The sequence below is a fragment of the Pinus tabuliformis genome, chromosome 4_2 (genome assembly GCF_031772625.1).
Source record: "Pinus tabuliformis cultivar Carrire ecotype Pingquan chromosome 4_2, CPIR1, whole genome shotgun sequence".
In the NCBI taxonomy this organism is placed as follows: domain Eukaryota; kingdom Viridiplantae; phylum Streptophyta; class Pinopsida; order Pinales; family Pinaceae; genus Pinus; species Pinus tabuliformis.
Genome location: NC_142304.1, coordinates 1135067573 through 1135084981, shown reverse-complemented (window position 1 = coordinate 1135084981; position 17409 = coordinate 1135067573).

Genomic DNA, 17409 nt, shown 5'->3' with positions numbered 1-17409 from the left:
AAGGGTTCCACCCAGATTGGGGTTGCCCCCACGAACTTTGTCCAGACGGACCTGGCCCGAAAGGACCGGCCGCATAGGAATTTTGTCCCGATGGACCTGGTCCGAAAGGACCTGGCACATAGGGAGTTTGTCCGTAGGAGTTTTGTCCGTGTGCGGACGACTGTCCCTGTGTTTGCCCCCCAGCTCCCCATGAATTAGCAGCTTGCCCACCAGGTTGACCATATTGATAATTTTGATAGGGAGTGACCTGTGGTCGCTGATAATTTTGGTAAGGAGCATACTGATTTTGCCCCTGGGGTTGCTGGTAGCCATGTGACTGCTGGGTCGCATACGGAGCCTGGTAGGCAGGCTGCGTTTGATATGGAGGTTGATAACCTGTTTGAGTCTGAGGCCCAGAGTATTGTCCTTGAACCGGTTGAGGTTGGACCACACGTCCCGAAGGTTGACTTGGTCGGATTCGAGATGGGCCTGGTTGGCCAGCAGGATAGCCTTGCTGAACGCCAGGTGGCCCATGTGCCATCAAGGGTTGTCTTCGCGGAACGGGTGGTCGAATGGGTTGGATAGCTGGTTGACGCCGAGGCTGGCCAGCTGGTCCAGGTTGACGGTGAGGGTAGACCCCGGGTTGATTCGGCTGTATAGACGGTTGGCCCGTTTGTCCTCCACCGTAACCGGGTTGGGAAGAGGGTTGGGCTTGCTGTACGGCAGGCTGCCCTCTTGGGTATATAGGCTGGGCAGAGGGTAGCCCCCCTTGCCCAGAAGGGTTTGCGTTTCGAGGGGTAGGTGGGCCCTGTTGAATATAGGGTTGTCCACCCTGGCCATAAGGATACCCTTGCTGGACGGCTGGTTGATTCGAGGGATTATAAACTGAGCCAGTTGGTCCAGAGGGGTACCCTGGCTGGAAACCAAGCTGGTCTTGAAAAGACGGTTGCTCTGGCTGCCCAGTAGGTTGATTCTGATATGGGTACGGCGGACCTCCCATGTCCATAGGTTGTTCTTGGTAAGGTTGACCTTGAGGATGCCCAGATTGTCCTGGGTCAGGCGGGCCATATAACGGTTGCCCTTGAGGGGGCTGCCCGTAGAATGACGGGTCCTGATTGGGTGGTCCTATGGGCTGCCGAGGAGGGTCTCGGTTTCCAAAGTACTTAGTAGCGTTGTCATACATGACATTCAAGGATTCCTCGTTCTCTTCGAAAGGGTGACGAGGGAGACCTGAGATTTCCTCAAGGAACTCACCATTTGCATCGAAGAAGAAAACAGGACCATCGTAATCTGGGTCTGTTATAGGTTCCCCATAAGCATCATACGGTCCTGATCCTGGAATGCCTCCAACAAAAGAACCAGCTTGAGGAACTTCAGACGAGGGAATCGGCGCAGCACTGACGACCGGAGTCGAACGTGCTACACAAACAGTAGGTTGAGCGGGAACTGAGGTGACGATCGGGTTGAGTTCTGAGGTGAGTGGTGGGAAAAGAGGCTGTGAAACAAAAGGGCCGATCGAGGCCGCGAGAGTAGGATCCCATATGGTGGTAGAAGTTGTTCTAGCATCATACCTATCCCTTAGCGATTGATATCGCGGAGGGAGGGGAGATGAAGAGGGGATCGGAGTCTCAATGTCTGTGACCGCGGGGGTCTCGGTGTCTGTGACCGCGGGTGTTTCACCCGTGCTGGAAGCTGCCCCCTCCATCGGAGATGACATACCTAAAGGGGTACGGGGGGTTTGGGGGGTATCCCAATCTTCTTCCCAGACGGGATTCCAATCCTCCAAGTAATCTGGGTTGCTGGGGGACCGTACGTTAATAGGCTGTACACTCGGTACAATGGGAAGAGTACCGCCTTCAACTGGTACCTCAGGAGCAACAGAGGATTGAGAACCTAAGTCACTTGTACCGGGAGGTGACGGGTCAGCCAGGATGACTAGACCCCTTAGAACTTCTCAAAGGAAACTATCGATAAAAGCCTACTCAAAACTATCGCACACAAGACCTAAAAAAGGAGATGTTATCGTGGCCAAATTAATTTTTTAAGACGCAAGGACCAAACTTGACCTTTTCATATTTCAGGAGTCGAGAAAAGGACAAAGATGACTCCAGTCTCCTTCGAATGTTTAATGAGCACGAAGTGACAAGACGCTCACAGGCACCTTTTCGTTTAGGGAGTCCGAAAAGGATCAAAAGTGACTGCTCTGGAACTTCTAGGTAGAGGGTGTGCCAAACTCTTCGCAAAACCACAGAATACTTTTTAGGGTACGGGTGGTCAATCTTCGTGAATGCTGTGTTCACTGCATTGCGAATTGTAGGGCGGCCGACTCGGCTTCCTATGGATAAAGGATAAAAGCCTAGTGGGGTCTCCCTATATACTCGACGGTACGTGGGAGCGCAGTCCGTATTAGACCACTATCGAGTCACAGAAGGAGGAATCACCCAACCCAATGTGAAACAACAGTGACTATGTTTTAAGACGCCGGAACACGTCTCTAACCTAGACCTCTAAATATTTGCGTTTAGTTCCAATGCGTTTTTAGATTCATTTGGTTCATTTTATAGTTGATCTTGAGATTAAGTTTCGATTTCAAGCTCTATCGTATGTTCGCTCACAATTACTTAGATGCAATCTATATGCAAAAGAATTTCGTTTTCGTTCAATGAATTCTAGCTACGAGAGGGTAAAGAATTTTGAAGCAAAACGAAAACAAACAAACAAGTAGCTAAATGCAACTAAAGCGAGGAAAGGAAACTTTTCTTTTGAAAACGGAAATCAATGAAATGTTCTTTTCCTTCTCGAATTTTAAAACAAGCTACTAATTCGTTTCCTTTTATTGACATAACACACCTAAAGGAATTTGGAGGAACTTGAACACCAAGTAAACTACTTAATGAGAGCACACGAAGTTCCCAAAACACTCAACCAAAGTCTCGAAATCAAAGGGAAACAAGGCAATGCACGAGCTATGTGATCTAAGCTCTGCAAAACAAGCAAGGATTGCAAGCAAGGAGGAAGCGCAAAAGATCACTTGGAAGCACAAACCAATACACTCTAACAATCACTGAAAAAATGCGAAAAGCGAGTCTAGAACGAGCTGGTCAATCAAGCAAACAGGGATCCTTGCGGGAGGCTTGACACACACACGGCCGCTAGATGTCCTAGGGTTCAGAGCGTGAAATCAAATAGAGAAAAGCAAACATCCGATGGACCAGAGTCGCAACCAGTCAATTAGAGACCCAAACACAATCCAGTAATCGCGAAAGTAAGGACGAAAACGTGAACCAAGCAGCTAGAAGGGAAGTTGTTTGCAAACTTAAAACCAAGCAAAACGAAACCCTATGGAGTTGAGCTCCGTAATCAAACAGTTCAAAGTTCAGAGAGTGAAAAACAAGTCATCAGACAAGTGGGGAGAAGAAGGGAAAGTCACAGCAAGAGGTTCAAGAGGTCAAATTGGACAAAAAAAAGTTTTTCAGGCTCAGCGCGGGTAGCCTTCAGCAACTTCGCGCTGACAGGGGGAGGCCTTCAGCAACTTTGCGACGTCAGCGCGGAAAGTCAGGGAAAAAGCGCGCTGCCCTAGGACAAACGAGGTCAGCGCGGATATAAGACACACAGACGCGATGACCGAAATCGCAAAGAAGAGGGGGCGCGATGTCAGCGCGGAAGAACACGAATAAAGCGCGCTGCCCTTGAAAACGAGGTCAGCGCGACTGTTAGACGTACAGGCGCGATGAAAAGAAAACCAAAAGAACAGGGCCGCGATGTCAGCGCGACTGTTCCGAAATAAAACGCGCTGGGAGTAAAAAACAAGGAAAGCCAAAACAAAAACTTCCCAAACCAAAGGCAGGAGCTTTTTAATAATAAAGACGCTTTCCAGAAACACCCAGAAAGTTCATAAGCCACAAAAGACAATCCCAAAAACCCACAAAGAGATCAATCAAAGCCAAACACAAAAGTGGACTCAAAAAAACAAAAGGCTGATCCCCAGCGGAGTCGCCAAATTGTTGAGAAGGTAAATCCCCTGTACGGATAGAGGCGATCCCTACTAGCCCAACAGGGGTCTAGCAACAATCACACAATGCTGCCACGCATGTTCCTAGTTACAATTAGACAAGAAGTAAAGAGCACCTACTTGGATTCCTGCGCTGTCGTTTGTCGAGGAGATGTTTCCCTTGCTCCTTCGCTTCAGCTGGTCACAGTCCTCTGCGATCCCCGCGAACGGACACCTGCACACACGAAGAGAAAGCAAACGCAAGCGTGAAATCTAGTAAAAGTAACTATATGCCAATCAGAAAAGACATAATTCACATTTATCCATTGCATAAACAAACGGGAATGGAACAATAATAGCAGTCATCTATTATTAATCAGAATAGAGAAGAGTACAACCAAATGTTCTGACGTCGATAAACTTCTCAGAAGGGATCAGTCAGCATGTATCTCAAGCATTCACCTTTGAGGATGGTTCTCCCAAGACAAACTACTCTCTCTCTCTCACACAAATGTCACAAACAAACTTCCCAAAGCAATCAATCACTTCCACTCCTAACACACCACACCTATAGCAGCAATCTGAGCACTACAAGCTCTTGTATAATCCAAGCTAAGTCTAGCTATTTTCTAACCAGCTGCTCATGGTAATGGTGGAAGTTTATATAGGAGAAGGAGTCTCCTAAAAAGGTGGAAGGATGAGCTTATCTTCAAGGGGAGTAGTTGCAAAGGGTCGAACAGACATGCCATAGAAGGGAGTCGACATTCACAAAGCTAACAACCAAGCCTGGAGAGATCTGGAAGGCTGGTTGTTCGAACAAATTCGCCCAAACTGGATCAGCGCGGATTATATGGAGACTGCCGCGCTGTCAGCACATGACAATAACTGAACAAGCCATGTCAGCGCGGAAGAACACGTGAGAGCCGCGCTGTGCGTCATCGCGGAAAAGTGATGTTCTTCCGCGATGGCAGCGCACGAAATAGACTGTGGGGCGCTGGTCATCGCGGTTATTTTAGGAACAGTCGCGCTGATGCACAAAACTTTGGAAAAATGGTTTTTTAGCCAGTTCAGGGAGCAAACACTTAGTGATTGTGACTTCTTGGACACAGCAGGGTGACTGACAGGAAGGCAGTGATAAATTACTGTGTAACAGGGGGCAATGCATAATGTTAATTGAGATAGGCCAAAAAAGGGGTGATTTATACATATTTTGGAGTATTTCCATTGTAAAAGGGTTATCACGGGAATAGAGTGTCATAGAAGGTTTTGGAGGGTTAGGAAGGGTTACGATGGAGGTAATGAATGGAGGGTTTGGAAGGGCTAGAAATGAATCATGTGGCAGAATTTAAAAAGTGGGGTTTAACCAGTAGGAATTGGAGATTTGGCTCGGGAATGAGTTAAAGTCTCTTGGAATAGAACGAATCATTCAGAGAGGTGGAAGATCAACTTTAGGGGACCCATTCAAAATTGCTACCAAGGCAAGTTTTGATAGGGTGGTGGTTGTGGCCACAACACTCCCACAAGGTTCTTGCCAACCTTGTTTCCAATATTAGTTTTGGCCTTCAGATGGCAAAGGTCACCAAGGAAAGGGTGCGTTACAATTACTTTGAGATGGGTGTGAATAACCTTGAAATTGTGAATTAGGCTCTTTCATCATACTAGGATGATTAGGTTGCCATAGTCTTCTTGGAGCTACATAATATAATCGCTTTGGTGATTGACTTGCTCCATTGTTCTCTTGCTAAACTTCCTTCAACCTTGGTAATGATGGGAAATATTTAATATCATGTGATTATGCATGGACAAAAAAAATATTAGCATCTTCTTTTTCCTCATCTTGAATTCTTAACATTTCTACTTTTTCGCTTAGATTGCTAAGATTTTTTTTTTTTTTAAGTCATCAAACACATTTTCAAGTTTAACTTGACTTACTGATCTTGATGCTGATTTACTTACTCTTTCTCTTCCTCTTTATATGCATTTGCATGTTTCACAAATTTATTCAAATGATAATTGGTATACATCACCTCTACTCATGAGATCAAAGAGATCAATCCACTCATCCCTAATTGTTCTAAGAGGGTTTTTAGTGTGTCAGATCCTAAATGATGTAATTTTTCCCTCTTTACATTATACATGAACCTCTCTATTAGATCCTTAAGGTTCTCATCTTCTTTTGGGGTCATTCTAAAGTTTTCTTCCTTAAGATCATGGTCTTTATATTTTTATAGAAATATATTTTGCATATTATTCCATGATATTATTGAATTAGTTCTTAAACTCATGAACCATTTAATAGCTCTATCCTTTAATGTTGATGGAAACAATATCAATTTTTGAGTGTTTAATAAGTAACCATAAGATATACAAACAATTTAAAATTCAAATAGAAAGGTTCAGGATCCTCTGACCTCATACCATGGAAGTTAGGAAGGGAAGATGGAGGTATGTTCTTCATATGCACACTAACATCAGTATCTTGAATGGGAAATCCAAGAGGATCTTCTTTATTGTCATCATCTCCATCCCTTTCTTATACCTTCTCTATCACTTCCTCTTCTTCTACCTGCAAAAGTAGATGGTGATGTGGCTCTTATTGCACCACGTGATCAAATGGGGGGGGTTGGTGTTGGAGAAGTAATTTTTATTTTTAATAGTAATGCTAATGGAATGGATTTTTTGGTTTTTGAAATGAAAGTAAAAGAAATGAATCAACTAGGGAATAAAAAATTGCATACTTTTACACCTCCCTCACAACGGAACCAAAAAGTGATGAGCCTTAGTATTGCAACAAGTATGTAGCAAATCCCAAGGCTACCAACTTAAATTATCAACCCAAGGTTCGTACAAACTTAAGAGGTGTCGGCACTATACGTGAAACATAAAATGTGTCCTTGTCTCATTGATATGATGTAATGAAATGAATGTCATGAAATCAAATCCTAAACTAAGTGCAGAAATGGAATTGTTACTTTGAAAAGAAATTAATCCTAGGCAAGAGCAACAATTTGTAATTGAAATCCTAAGAGCATGAATTCAAATAAATAGGCTTAGTCTACTTTGTAAACAGGAATCTCCTAATTGGTGTTTATTATTTATAAATCATGGATTTAGATACTAGGGGTCATGATTCAATTCTAAGAGACAAAAACCAAGATTTTGGAGCAGATCTGGTCAATTTTACATGTGCTACAGGAGTGGTATAGGAGGTTGTTACAAGTGAAACATAATTGCTACAGGAGGAGATAATTCACCGAATGACCAAGTAAATAAAATGAAAATGGAATTGAATTTGTTTTTTTTTAAGTAGGATGTCTTAGGCCTCCATTCCAAGTGGAATATCTCCAAAATACCCCTGCTAAGACATGCTAAAAAATAGCAGAAAATTACTACTCTAAAAACTACAAATTCAATAACTAGTGAGCTAGTTAACCTATCAAATTCCTAGCCTAATCAAGTGAAAATGAATTGGGGTTTTTTTTTTATTAACCTAAATGTTTTTAAGATTTAATACAAGTGGAATCAACCCAATTGAATCTCATTTACATGTTCTAAAAAATAGCAGAAAATTACTACTTTTTGCTACAAGGGACTTCTAGAAATTCTAGATTTGTGAACTAGTAAACCAACCCACGTAGCTCAACCATGAATATGAATTTTAAAAACTGTTATAAGGATCCATAATTCTTGTGACTTTGTAAATAACCTGCAAAAAAACTCACTTCAATCATTTAACCCAATCCTACAGTAAAACAGACATCAATACTAAATGCATAAATAGGAAAGATAATAATAAGAGATGCATGTGAATAAGAAGTGAAAAGAGGAAAATAAAATCATACAAAAGGGCTCTGAGGCACCTAGGATTGCCAATCCCAAAGATACTTAGATTCCTATGAAGGAAACCAAGCTTTAGAAGCTCAAAATGGCACCAAACTTAATTATTTGAAACAATCCAAGTACATCCATGTTAGAAATGAAAGTGTAGCTGCAAAAATATAAGTTTTCTCCACAAGAAGACTAAGAAATATGTGCCCATAGAGGAAAATTAGAATTGGTACTTATACAAAATGATGAGGAAGCATTCTCCTTGAAAGGAGGAAGCTTTCCCCTCCAAAATCCCTCAAATATTGGATCTAGTTTCTATAGGTTTTAACCCCGTACAGAAATTACATGCATACGAATTCTAAAACACATAAAACAAACAATGCGAGAGAATAACACATAAAACACATATACACAGATATTTTCCCTTGGATCCCAAAACCGGGACTACCAGCTTGATTTTTCATTATATTCCTTTCAATGTTACAATACATATTTATACATGCTGAAGCATCCAATACCATGGACCGAAAACCATCGCATCCAAAACCATGTGCGAAAAATCATGCACAAAACCATAGGTAGGTCTGCCCAACCTAATATAGGGTCCAAAAACAAAAATTTTCGAGGCGCTGCCCTGGACCCCATAGAGTGGGGTTACCTGCACCCCTCAAACCCCCTATGACCCACCCTCGCTATGCAATCGACACAACGAGGGGGGGCTCTGCCCCCCTTCTAACCCCCCGGTTAACTACATGGGCTAGTCGTGGAAAGAATATAACAAAACCCAGCATTCTCCCACTTGTTGTTTTCTTTCCACAAGGGGCCACAAGAGAGCTTAGTCATTTATCCAGCCCTGCAATGCCCATTGTTTCTCTACACCAAGAGAATTTCTCAGAGCTCACAATTTTTTTCAATGCATCTGCAGTATTCTTCAAAGTTTCCACCTTTACCAGTAACACCTTTTTGTCTTTTATCATATCCCTCACAAATTGATACTGAACATCGATGTGCTTTGTCTTTGAATGATATGCAGGGTCCTTTGCCAATAAAGTTGCACTTTGGTTGTCACAGTCTATCCTTATAACTCCCTGTACTAACCCCATACTTGAACACAATCTCTGCAACCAAACTGCTTCCTTGCTTGCATGAGTGGCTTCCATGTATTCTGCCTCTGTAGTTGATAGTGCCACTACAGATTGTTTCTTACTCATCCAACTGACTGCACCTCCAAATAGGTTAAAAACGTACCCACTTGTAGATCTTCTTTGATCCAGATCTCTAGCCTAGTATGCATCAACAAAGCCATGAATATCCAACTCTTTGTCCAATCCTAGTATTCCTTAATAACACAAACCATAATCACTAGTGCCACGCAAATACCTGAAAACTTGCTTCATTGTTGTCCAGTGCTTCTTCCCTAGTTTTGACATAAACCTACTCAATAATCCCACTGCATGTGCAATGTCTGGTCTAGTACAGACCATCACATACATTAGGCTACCGACTGCACTTGCATATGGAACACGGGACATGTCCTCTTCCTCTTGTTGTGTCTTGGGACACTATTCAGCAGATAACTTTACACCTACAAGAATAGGAACCTTCACCAGTTTACTATCTTGCATATTAAACCTTTGTAATATTGTCTTGACATACTTCCTCTGGTTTAGCCAGAGCTTCCTCTTTGTTCGATCTCTTTTAATTTCCATGCCAAAAATATAGTTTGCAGCACCAAGATATTTCACGTCGAATTTGGAGGACACATGGGTCTTCAAATCCTGGATAATTTCTTTATCATTTCCAACCAGCAACATATCATCCACATACAAGACCAGATAGATAACACGGTCACCAACTAATTTAAAATACACATAGTGATCTCCTTTGCTTCTGGTGAAGCCAAGTCCCCATATAAATGTATCAAATTTCTGATACCACAATTTGGTGATTGTTTTAACCCATACAGAGATTTCTTTAACTTGCACACCAGTTCTTTCTTACCCTTCACCACAAAACCTTTAGGTTGCTTCATGTAGATCTCCTCTTCCAGATCCCCATGAAGAAATTTTGTCTTCACATCCATCTGTTCTACCTCAAAATAAAAAGCAGCAGCAATAGACAAAAGTAATTTAATAGAAGTTACCTTGGCAACAAGAGAAAAAATATCACCAAAATCAATTCCCGACACCTGGGAATAACCTTTTTATACCAACCAAGCTTTGTATTTCTCCACCTTTCCTTCTGCATTTGTCTTCTTCTTGAACACCCATTGGCTGCCAATGGGTTTCCTTACAGTTGGAAACTCCACAAGATCCCAAGCCTCATTTTTGTGCAAAGATGCCATTTCATCAACCATGGCGTCTTTCTAGAGTTTTCCATCCTCTGAATCTACTGCTTCCTTCACGGTTCTGGGATCATCATCAGTAATATATAAAGCAAAATTTGAATAGAAAGCAAATGGACTATACCTTTCTGTCAGCCTTCTTTCTCGAACTGATCTTCTCACACCTGGAGTTTGTTCCTCCTCTTGTTGTAGAGTTTGATTCTTCCTCCTTTACCTTAAACTCTACCTTCTCAGGTTCCTTTGGTTGGACTTCATGTTTAATAACATCTTTCACCTCTCTGAACACGACATCTCGGTTGTACACAACCTTCCTTGTTACTAGGTTCCAAAGCTTATAACCCTTTAAAACATCCCTATACCCAATAAATATGCACTTTTTAGATTTACTATCCAACTTGGTTCTTTTCTTCTTTGGAACATGTACATATGAATCACATCCAAATACCCTCAAATGTGAAAGAGAGGGTTTCTTACCATTCCATACCTCTTGTGGAGTCTTATCTTCCAATGTTGATGAAGGTGATTTGTTAACCAGGTAACATGTTGTCTCCACCGCCTCTACCCAGAATTCTTGTCCTAACCTGGCACCACTGAGCATGCTTCTTACCCTTTCCATCAATGTCTTGTTAATTCTTTATGAAACTCCATTTTGCTCAGGTGTATATGGAGTAGTCTTCTGTCGTGCTATACCACACTTCTTACAGAATTCTTCAAATTCCTTATTTCAAAACTCTCCACCGTTATCTGCCCTGAGCACCTTTATCTTCTTCTCTGTCTGGTTTTCCACTAGAGCCTTAAATTCTTTAAACCTATCAAAGACTTCAGATTTCTTCTTAAGGAAATATATCCTTGTATTCCTTGAGATGTCATATATAAATAATATATAGTACACAGACTTAACCAGTGATGGAACCTTCACAAGTCCAAACACATCACTATGCACAAGATCTAATATCTATTTCGCCCTCTTACCACCAGAGGGGAAACTCACTCGATTCTACTTCCCATATACACAATTTTCACAGAAATAAAAATCCAGAGAGCTATTACTCATACCTTCTACCATACCTTTACCATGAAGTATTCGAAGGCCCTTCTCTCCAATATGTCCAAGCCTTTGATGCCACAACATGGTCTTCTCTCCAGAGACCACTACATTTTCTGATCCACTTTCAGGAACCACAGAACTATTGCACCCATCAATAATAGTGCTACCATGTAGCTTGTATAGAGTTCCAATCCGAACTCCCCGCATCAATACTAGTGCTCCCTGAACCATGTTGCAGGTATCCTTATCGAACACTATTTTTACACCTGCATCATCCAACTTGCTTACGGAAATCAGATTTATGGGCAATGCAGGAATATGGAGAACACCCAGAAGTGTTCTAACCCTTCCACCTTGGACCTTCAACTTTACTTTTCTATGACCAACGATTATAGCCTTCCTATCATCCCCCAAGAAGACATCACCACCATCATATTTCTCATACTCGCAGAACCATTCTCTATGGGGAGTGAAGTGAAAGGATGCACCTGAGTCAATCAACCATGCCTCATGATCTATATGTGTACTTGAAAAATCCAAGTACACACTCCACCTTCATCTAAGGTAGTTTTCGCCTTTGCAGAAGGAGCATCATCAAATCCCTTTCCTTTGTCAGGAGCTTTAGATTTACAGTCCCTTTTGTAGTGCCCTTCCTTTCTGCATTTCCAGCACACCACCTTTATAGGTTTTCCTGGAGATTTAGATCTCGCACTCGATGACTTATTTTTGTTTATGTTCTGGGACCGTCCTCATACAGACAAGGCATCACCGTTCTGGCTCTCCATATTTTCCCGTCTCATCTCCTCCATCAGCAAGGATGAGGCTATTTCATCAAATTGCAAGGCAGTTGCATTGCTACCTATTGCAAAAACCAGACTATCCCATGAATCTGGTAAAGAACACAACAAAATGATGCACATATCTTCATCTAAAATTTTAATATCAACAGATAATAACTGACTTACCACAGTATTAAATGCATTCAGATGTTCTGTCACCGAGTCTCCATCTTTCATCCTCAGGTTATACAGCTTTTTCCGTAGGAACAGTTTATTCACCAAAGACTTATATTGGTACAAAGTCCCTAACTTTTCCCACAAAGCCTTCATTGTAGCTTCCCCTGATACATTCAGCAATACTGAATCCAAGACACACAATCGTATTGTGCTCTTAGCCTTCTGATCCAACTTCTTCCATTCTTCATTAGACACTCCCATTCGTTTAGTACCCAGATCTACCACGATCCACTAATATTTATCCACCAACAGATCCTCCATCTTGAGTTTCCATAACTCAAAACCCTAACCATTAAATTTCTCGATCTCTATCTTTCCACTTCTTACCATCTTCTTTCACCACCAAAATCGATCTTGCAGATCTCCCACTGAACAAGGTCTACCATACGCCCAAGCGAAACCCCTCAACAACAAAGGTGTCCCCTTGAAGCCAAAACAACTCTGATACCAAATATAGGTTTTAACCCCGTATAGAAATTACCTGCATACGAATTCTAAAACACATAAAATAAACAATGCGAGAGAATAACACATAAAACACATATACATAGAGATTTTCCCTTGGATCCCAAAACCGGGACTTCCAGCTTGATTTTTCATTATATTCCTTTCAATGTTACAATACATATTTATACATGTCGAAGCATCCAATACCATGGAATGAAAACCATCACATCCTAAACCATGTCCAAAAAATCATGCACAAAACCATAGGTAGGTCTGCCCAACCTAATATAGGGTCCAAAAACAAAATTTTCTACCCCATAAAGTGGGGTTACCTGCACCCCTCAAACCCCCTCTGACCCCCCCCCTGCTACGCAATCGACACAACGAAGGGGGGGCTTCGCCCCCCTTCTAACCCCCCAGTTAACTACATGGGCTAGTCGTGGAAAGAATATAATACAACCCAATAGTTTCCAACACTAGGCATTTGCATTAAATAACAGGGAACACATCCCTAGATTATTTCAATCAGTGGAGCTCCATAATTTGTGAATAATTTCACGATATTTTGTTCATTTATTATCCAATATGGATCCTCATGTAGCAGGGAGGAAGTCCCTAGATTATCTCCTCCTCCAAATCTTCATAATCTATCCAATATTCTCACAATATTCTACAAAAAAAAATAATATTAGGCTCAAATATGCAATTATCTCTAGACATTCCTAATAAACATATTAAAGCTCAAAAAAACATTAATAATTGTAGAATGAGAGGTTTAATATACACTTCATGTGCATAATAAAGGTTAGATGGGCCTTAATTTGTTTCTAATTTGGAGGCCCATCATGTGGCCCAATGTTGCATTGACCTATGACATCTTTGTTCAACTATTGTTTTATTACAATGCTATCCATGGGGAGGTTAAATAAATTTTGTAGAGGAGGCACGATAGTTGCGATTACATGATTTTGATCTCGTGTTGAATTATGGCTTAGCAAGGGTGGTATGCTAGCATGTTCCATTTCTAGGAGGTCTAGCTCAAACGAATCATCTTTAGGGGAAGAGGTCATGCCTTCAATCATAACATTGACGGTTAGTGACTTAGTTGTCCACTCATAGAATATTGTCACCACTAATCTAACACATCATTAATTCATAGCATAACAATACTACCACCATATCAATTCTTCCACCAAATCAACGTCTCCATGATGTTGTTCAATGCCCTTAAATCTAGAAAGTCATTCAAATTATTAATAGTCCTCAAAATATAATTGCACATAACTATTGTCATATCTCTTCCATACTATATAGTGTTTTCCACCGCAATATATCAATGCCGCCACTTCCATATATCGCACTACAATAATATCAACTTTATACATCATCGAATAATATATAATATGCTAAGCCAATTCACACAACATCAAATAACATATAGTATGCTCTCAAATATGAACGAATTCTCAATTCATCCCCTCTTTTCGTACAGTTGCATATGAAATATTCACAAGAAGACAAAAAGAGAAAAGGGTCCAAAACTGATGGGAAATAGTGCCTCACCACACCAGTTTTTGAAAATATAATGCATATAATACAAGCTCCCCAGTAAATGACATAGTGCATGGAAAGGAACTAAATTAACCATTGGCCACAATTATATATATTCACCACTGACCAAAGCATTAACAATTGAAGGAACATAATGCATATACCTCTGAAGGAATCTCAATTCACATAGAGCCAAAATATATAGCCACACTTTAATTCACATAATAATATTTCTGGATGTCCACCATAAGAATATATTATATTCATGATTCACAAACCTTCATAAATAATATATTGATAATAACACCCACATCTCCACCATATCAACCTGCTATTATAATTTTGTTGGCCTAATATTTTTAACGTTGACCAATATATTAGACTCTGCCATTCACATTGTCCCCAATAAAAATTTAAATGCTCCAAGTCGAAGCCAAAGGCTCTAGGTCGAGGTCAAACAATAAATGATGGTTAGAAGAAAGGTTTGAATGCTCCATGATAATGATGCTCTAATTCCATGCATGGAACTGGTTGGAATATAAACATTCAGGATCATTGTCATATTAATAATTTTCGATTTTGTCATCTATGCTTTTCATGTCCACCATCATTGTAATAACATAGTGATACCATAACATCCTTTATTCAAGCACCTTGTAATTGTTTTGTTGTAACACCCTCCTTGTTATAGACATATTTGGGCAAATCAACTCAAACTCACATGTCGATGATATTAGGGTTCATCAACCCCTGATATAGTTGTTTTATGCCCTAAAGAAATTTAGCCCTCTGAATGCCTCATTTCCCAAAAGTTCCATTGAAAAAATTCATCCAAAAAGTGCCTAAAAGGGATCATTGCAAAAAACCCTGTGTTAGGGTGCTATGCATAGTAGGTGCCACACTATCCAAGTGCTATGCATCGCAGTTTGGCCCTCTATAGGGTGCGATGGTCAAGGTTGGACAAAATTCTGGGAGAGTTTGAGAATTAGTTACTCATGAAAACCTCTAGAAGCTTCTCATGTGCCACCTGCCCCTCTGGGTTCGCCCAAGGATGACCAAAGGAATTAGGAAACCACCTCCTATTCTCCTCTTTCATGGAACCAATTCCTAAATATAGAAAGGCATTCATCATCTTCATTGATGACTCAACCTCCTGCACTCACCTATAAATGGATCACTCATCCAAGAGATCTAGAGGCTGAATTATTCTGAGTTGTAAGGAAGTGCTGCTAGTTTTAGTATTGAGGCAAAAGTATTGTGTTATTGTCGGAATTTCTTACTGATTCATGTGGTGAAGAAGGCTTGAAGCTGGGAGGATGGCACTGGATCGGACTTATGGGTTGTAATTCTCCTTGTTATCAATAAAGTTCTTCAATATTTTTCCCATTTGTTTGTGTTAACTGTAAATGCATTCATTTGTTTATCATATTTTCGATTCTATGATGTTTATGTTGTGATAGATCATTATGCTTTGACGGGTCTTTGTTTCTGTAACTATGCAAGTACTCTCCAAGTGTGTTAAGTATGGGGAGGAGTTACGAGATCGGCCAAAGGAGAGGGAGATCAAGCGAGGAATCAAGCGGAAGTTACAAGTTGGTCTTTCATAATCTTTCTCTTATCTGTCACTCATAGGAAAAATAGTGAATTGCTTTGACTGTTGTTTCTAGGTTAGCTACCAAACCTAGAGGGTTAGCATTTCTTAGAAATACTAATTTTCCCGAAAACAAATTGGCAACTCCGCTAGGGAGCGATGATGTTTTTTTGTTGTTTTATGCTCTATGATGAGTTATATAAACTATAGACAGAGTTTGAAGCAAGCCAAGAAGCCTTCGAACCACTTTTGTTATACAATTACATAGTAGATAAATGTTGCTTCAGTCAATCTCTAGTTTAGTTTATATTTTGAGCATTTGATTTTGTGCAAAAAGTATCAAAATTCCCTTTTTTGTAGCTTAGTGGCCTCTTAGAACATTCCACTACACTTTACTTGCTATTTTTCATTGAAATCAAGCTTAATCCACTGAAAATTGCATCAAATTTGAGCCAAAAACAACTTCAGAATCGCTCCCTGTGACCATCACACTGTCCTGAACTGTGACCTGCTATGCATAGCAGTTCCCCAATGGACAAAGTGTTATGCATCACACTTAGGCCCTCTTTAGGGTGCGATGATTGACTGAAGCTCATTTTCCCATCTAGGAATTGAGGTTTTTGACCAGTTTTCATCTTTGTTTGATTGCGTGTTGAACATGAATGATGTCTCATCACTGAAACCAACTTTCATCACTTAATTCAGCCCCGTTTAGACTAGGGTTGGTGAATTTTTTTATGTATTTGTTTTTTCATTTACAATCCATTGTCAAAAAGTGTTGTTGATCGATTCTCGTTTCGATAGAAAAAGTGTCGTAAAGTCTTCAATTTCATTGAAAAAGTGAAGTGTTGTAAAAATCCTCCTTCATAGCTAATCGATAAAACTATTTTGTGCATTTGATTTGATTTCATTCAAAGTGTTGAAATTTTATTTCTTCAAATTTGAAAGTGTTTTTTAATCCTCCTTTCTCTCTTTGAAGAAAAATTGTCGAAAATTGCCATTTTGTGTGAAACATTTTGAATCATTTCTGCATTTAGTTTTCCTTGTTGTCTCATTCACATTAAGGGAAGCTGAAAACAAATACATGCATGTGCATATTAAGGTTTGTGAATGCTTGATAGGAATAGCTAGGGAAATTGCATTAGATGTGCTCTTTGCTCTTTGTCAAAGATCTGATTACTCTATCCTTTAGTAGCTAAGGTTTTCATCGTTCAAATTAAATCAAAAGTTTGTTTATCATGATAGTTGCCTTTATACATCACGTGGTGAACCCTCAAAGGCAAATTTCTAAGCAATATCAACTTAAAATGAACGTCAATTAACTTAACAACGCTTTGGAATTTAACGCAACACATCTAGAGGTCTAGGCTAGAGACGTGTTCCGGCGTCTTTAAACCTAGTGGCTGTCGTTTTCACTGAAGGTTGGGTGATTCCTCCTCTTTGATATGATAAGTGCTAGTATGGACTTGTGCTCCCTGTACCATCATGTATATAGTGGGAGACCCCAATAGGTTGAAATCCTTTATCCCTAGGAAGCTGATTCTACCGCCTTACCGATCGCAATGCACTGAACACAACATTCGGGAAGATTGACTGTCGTACGTAAAGTCCTTG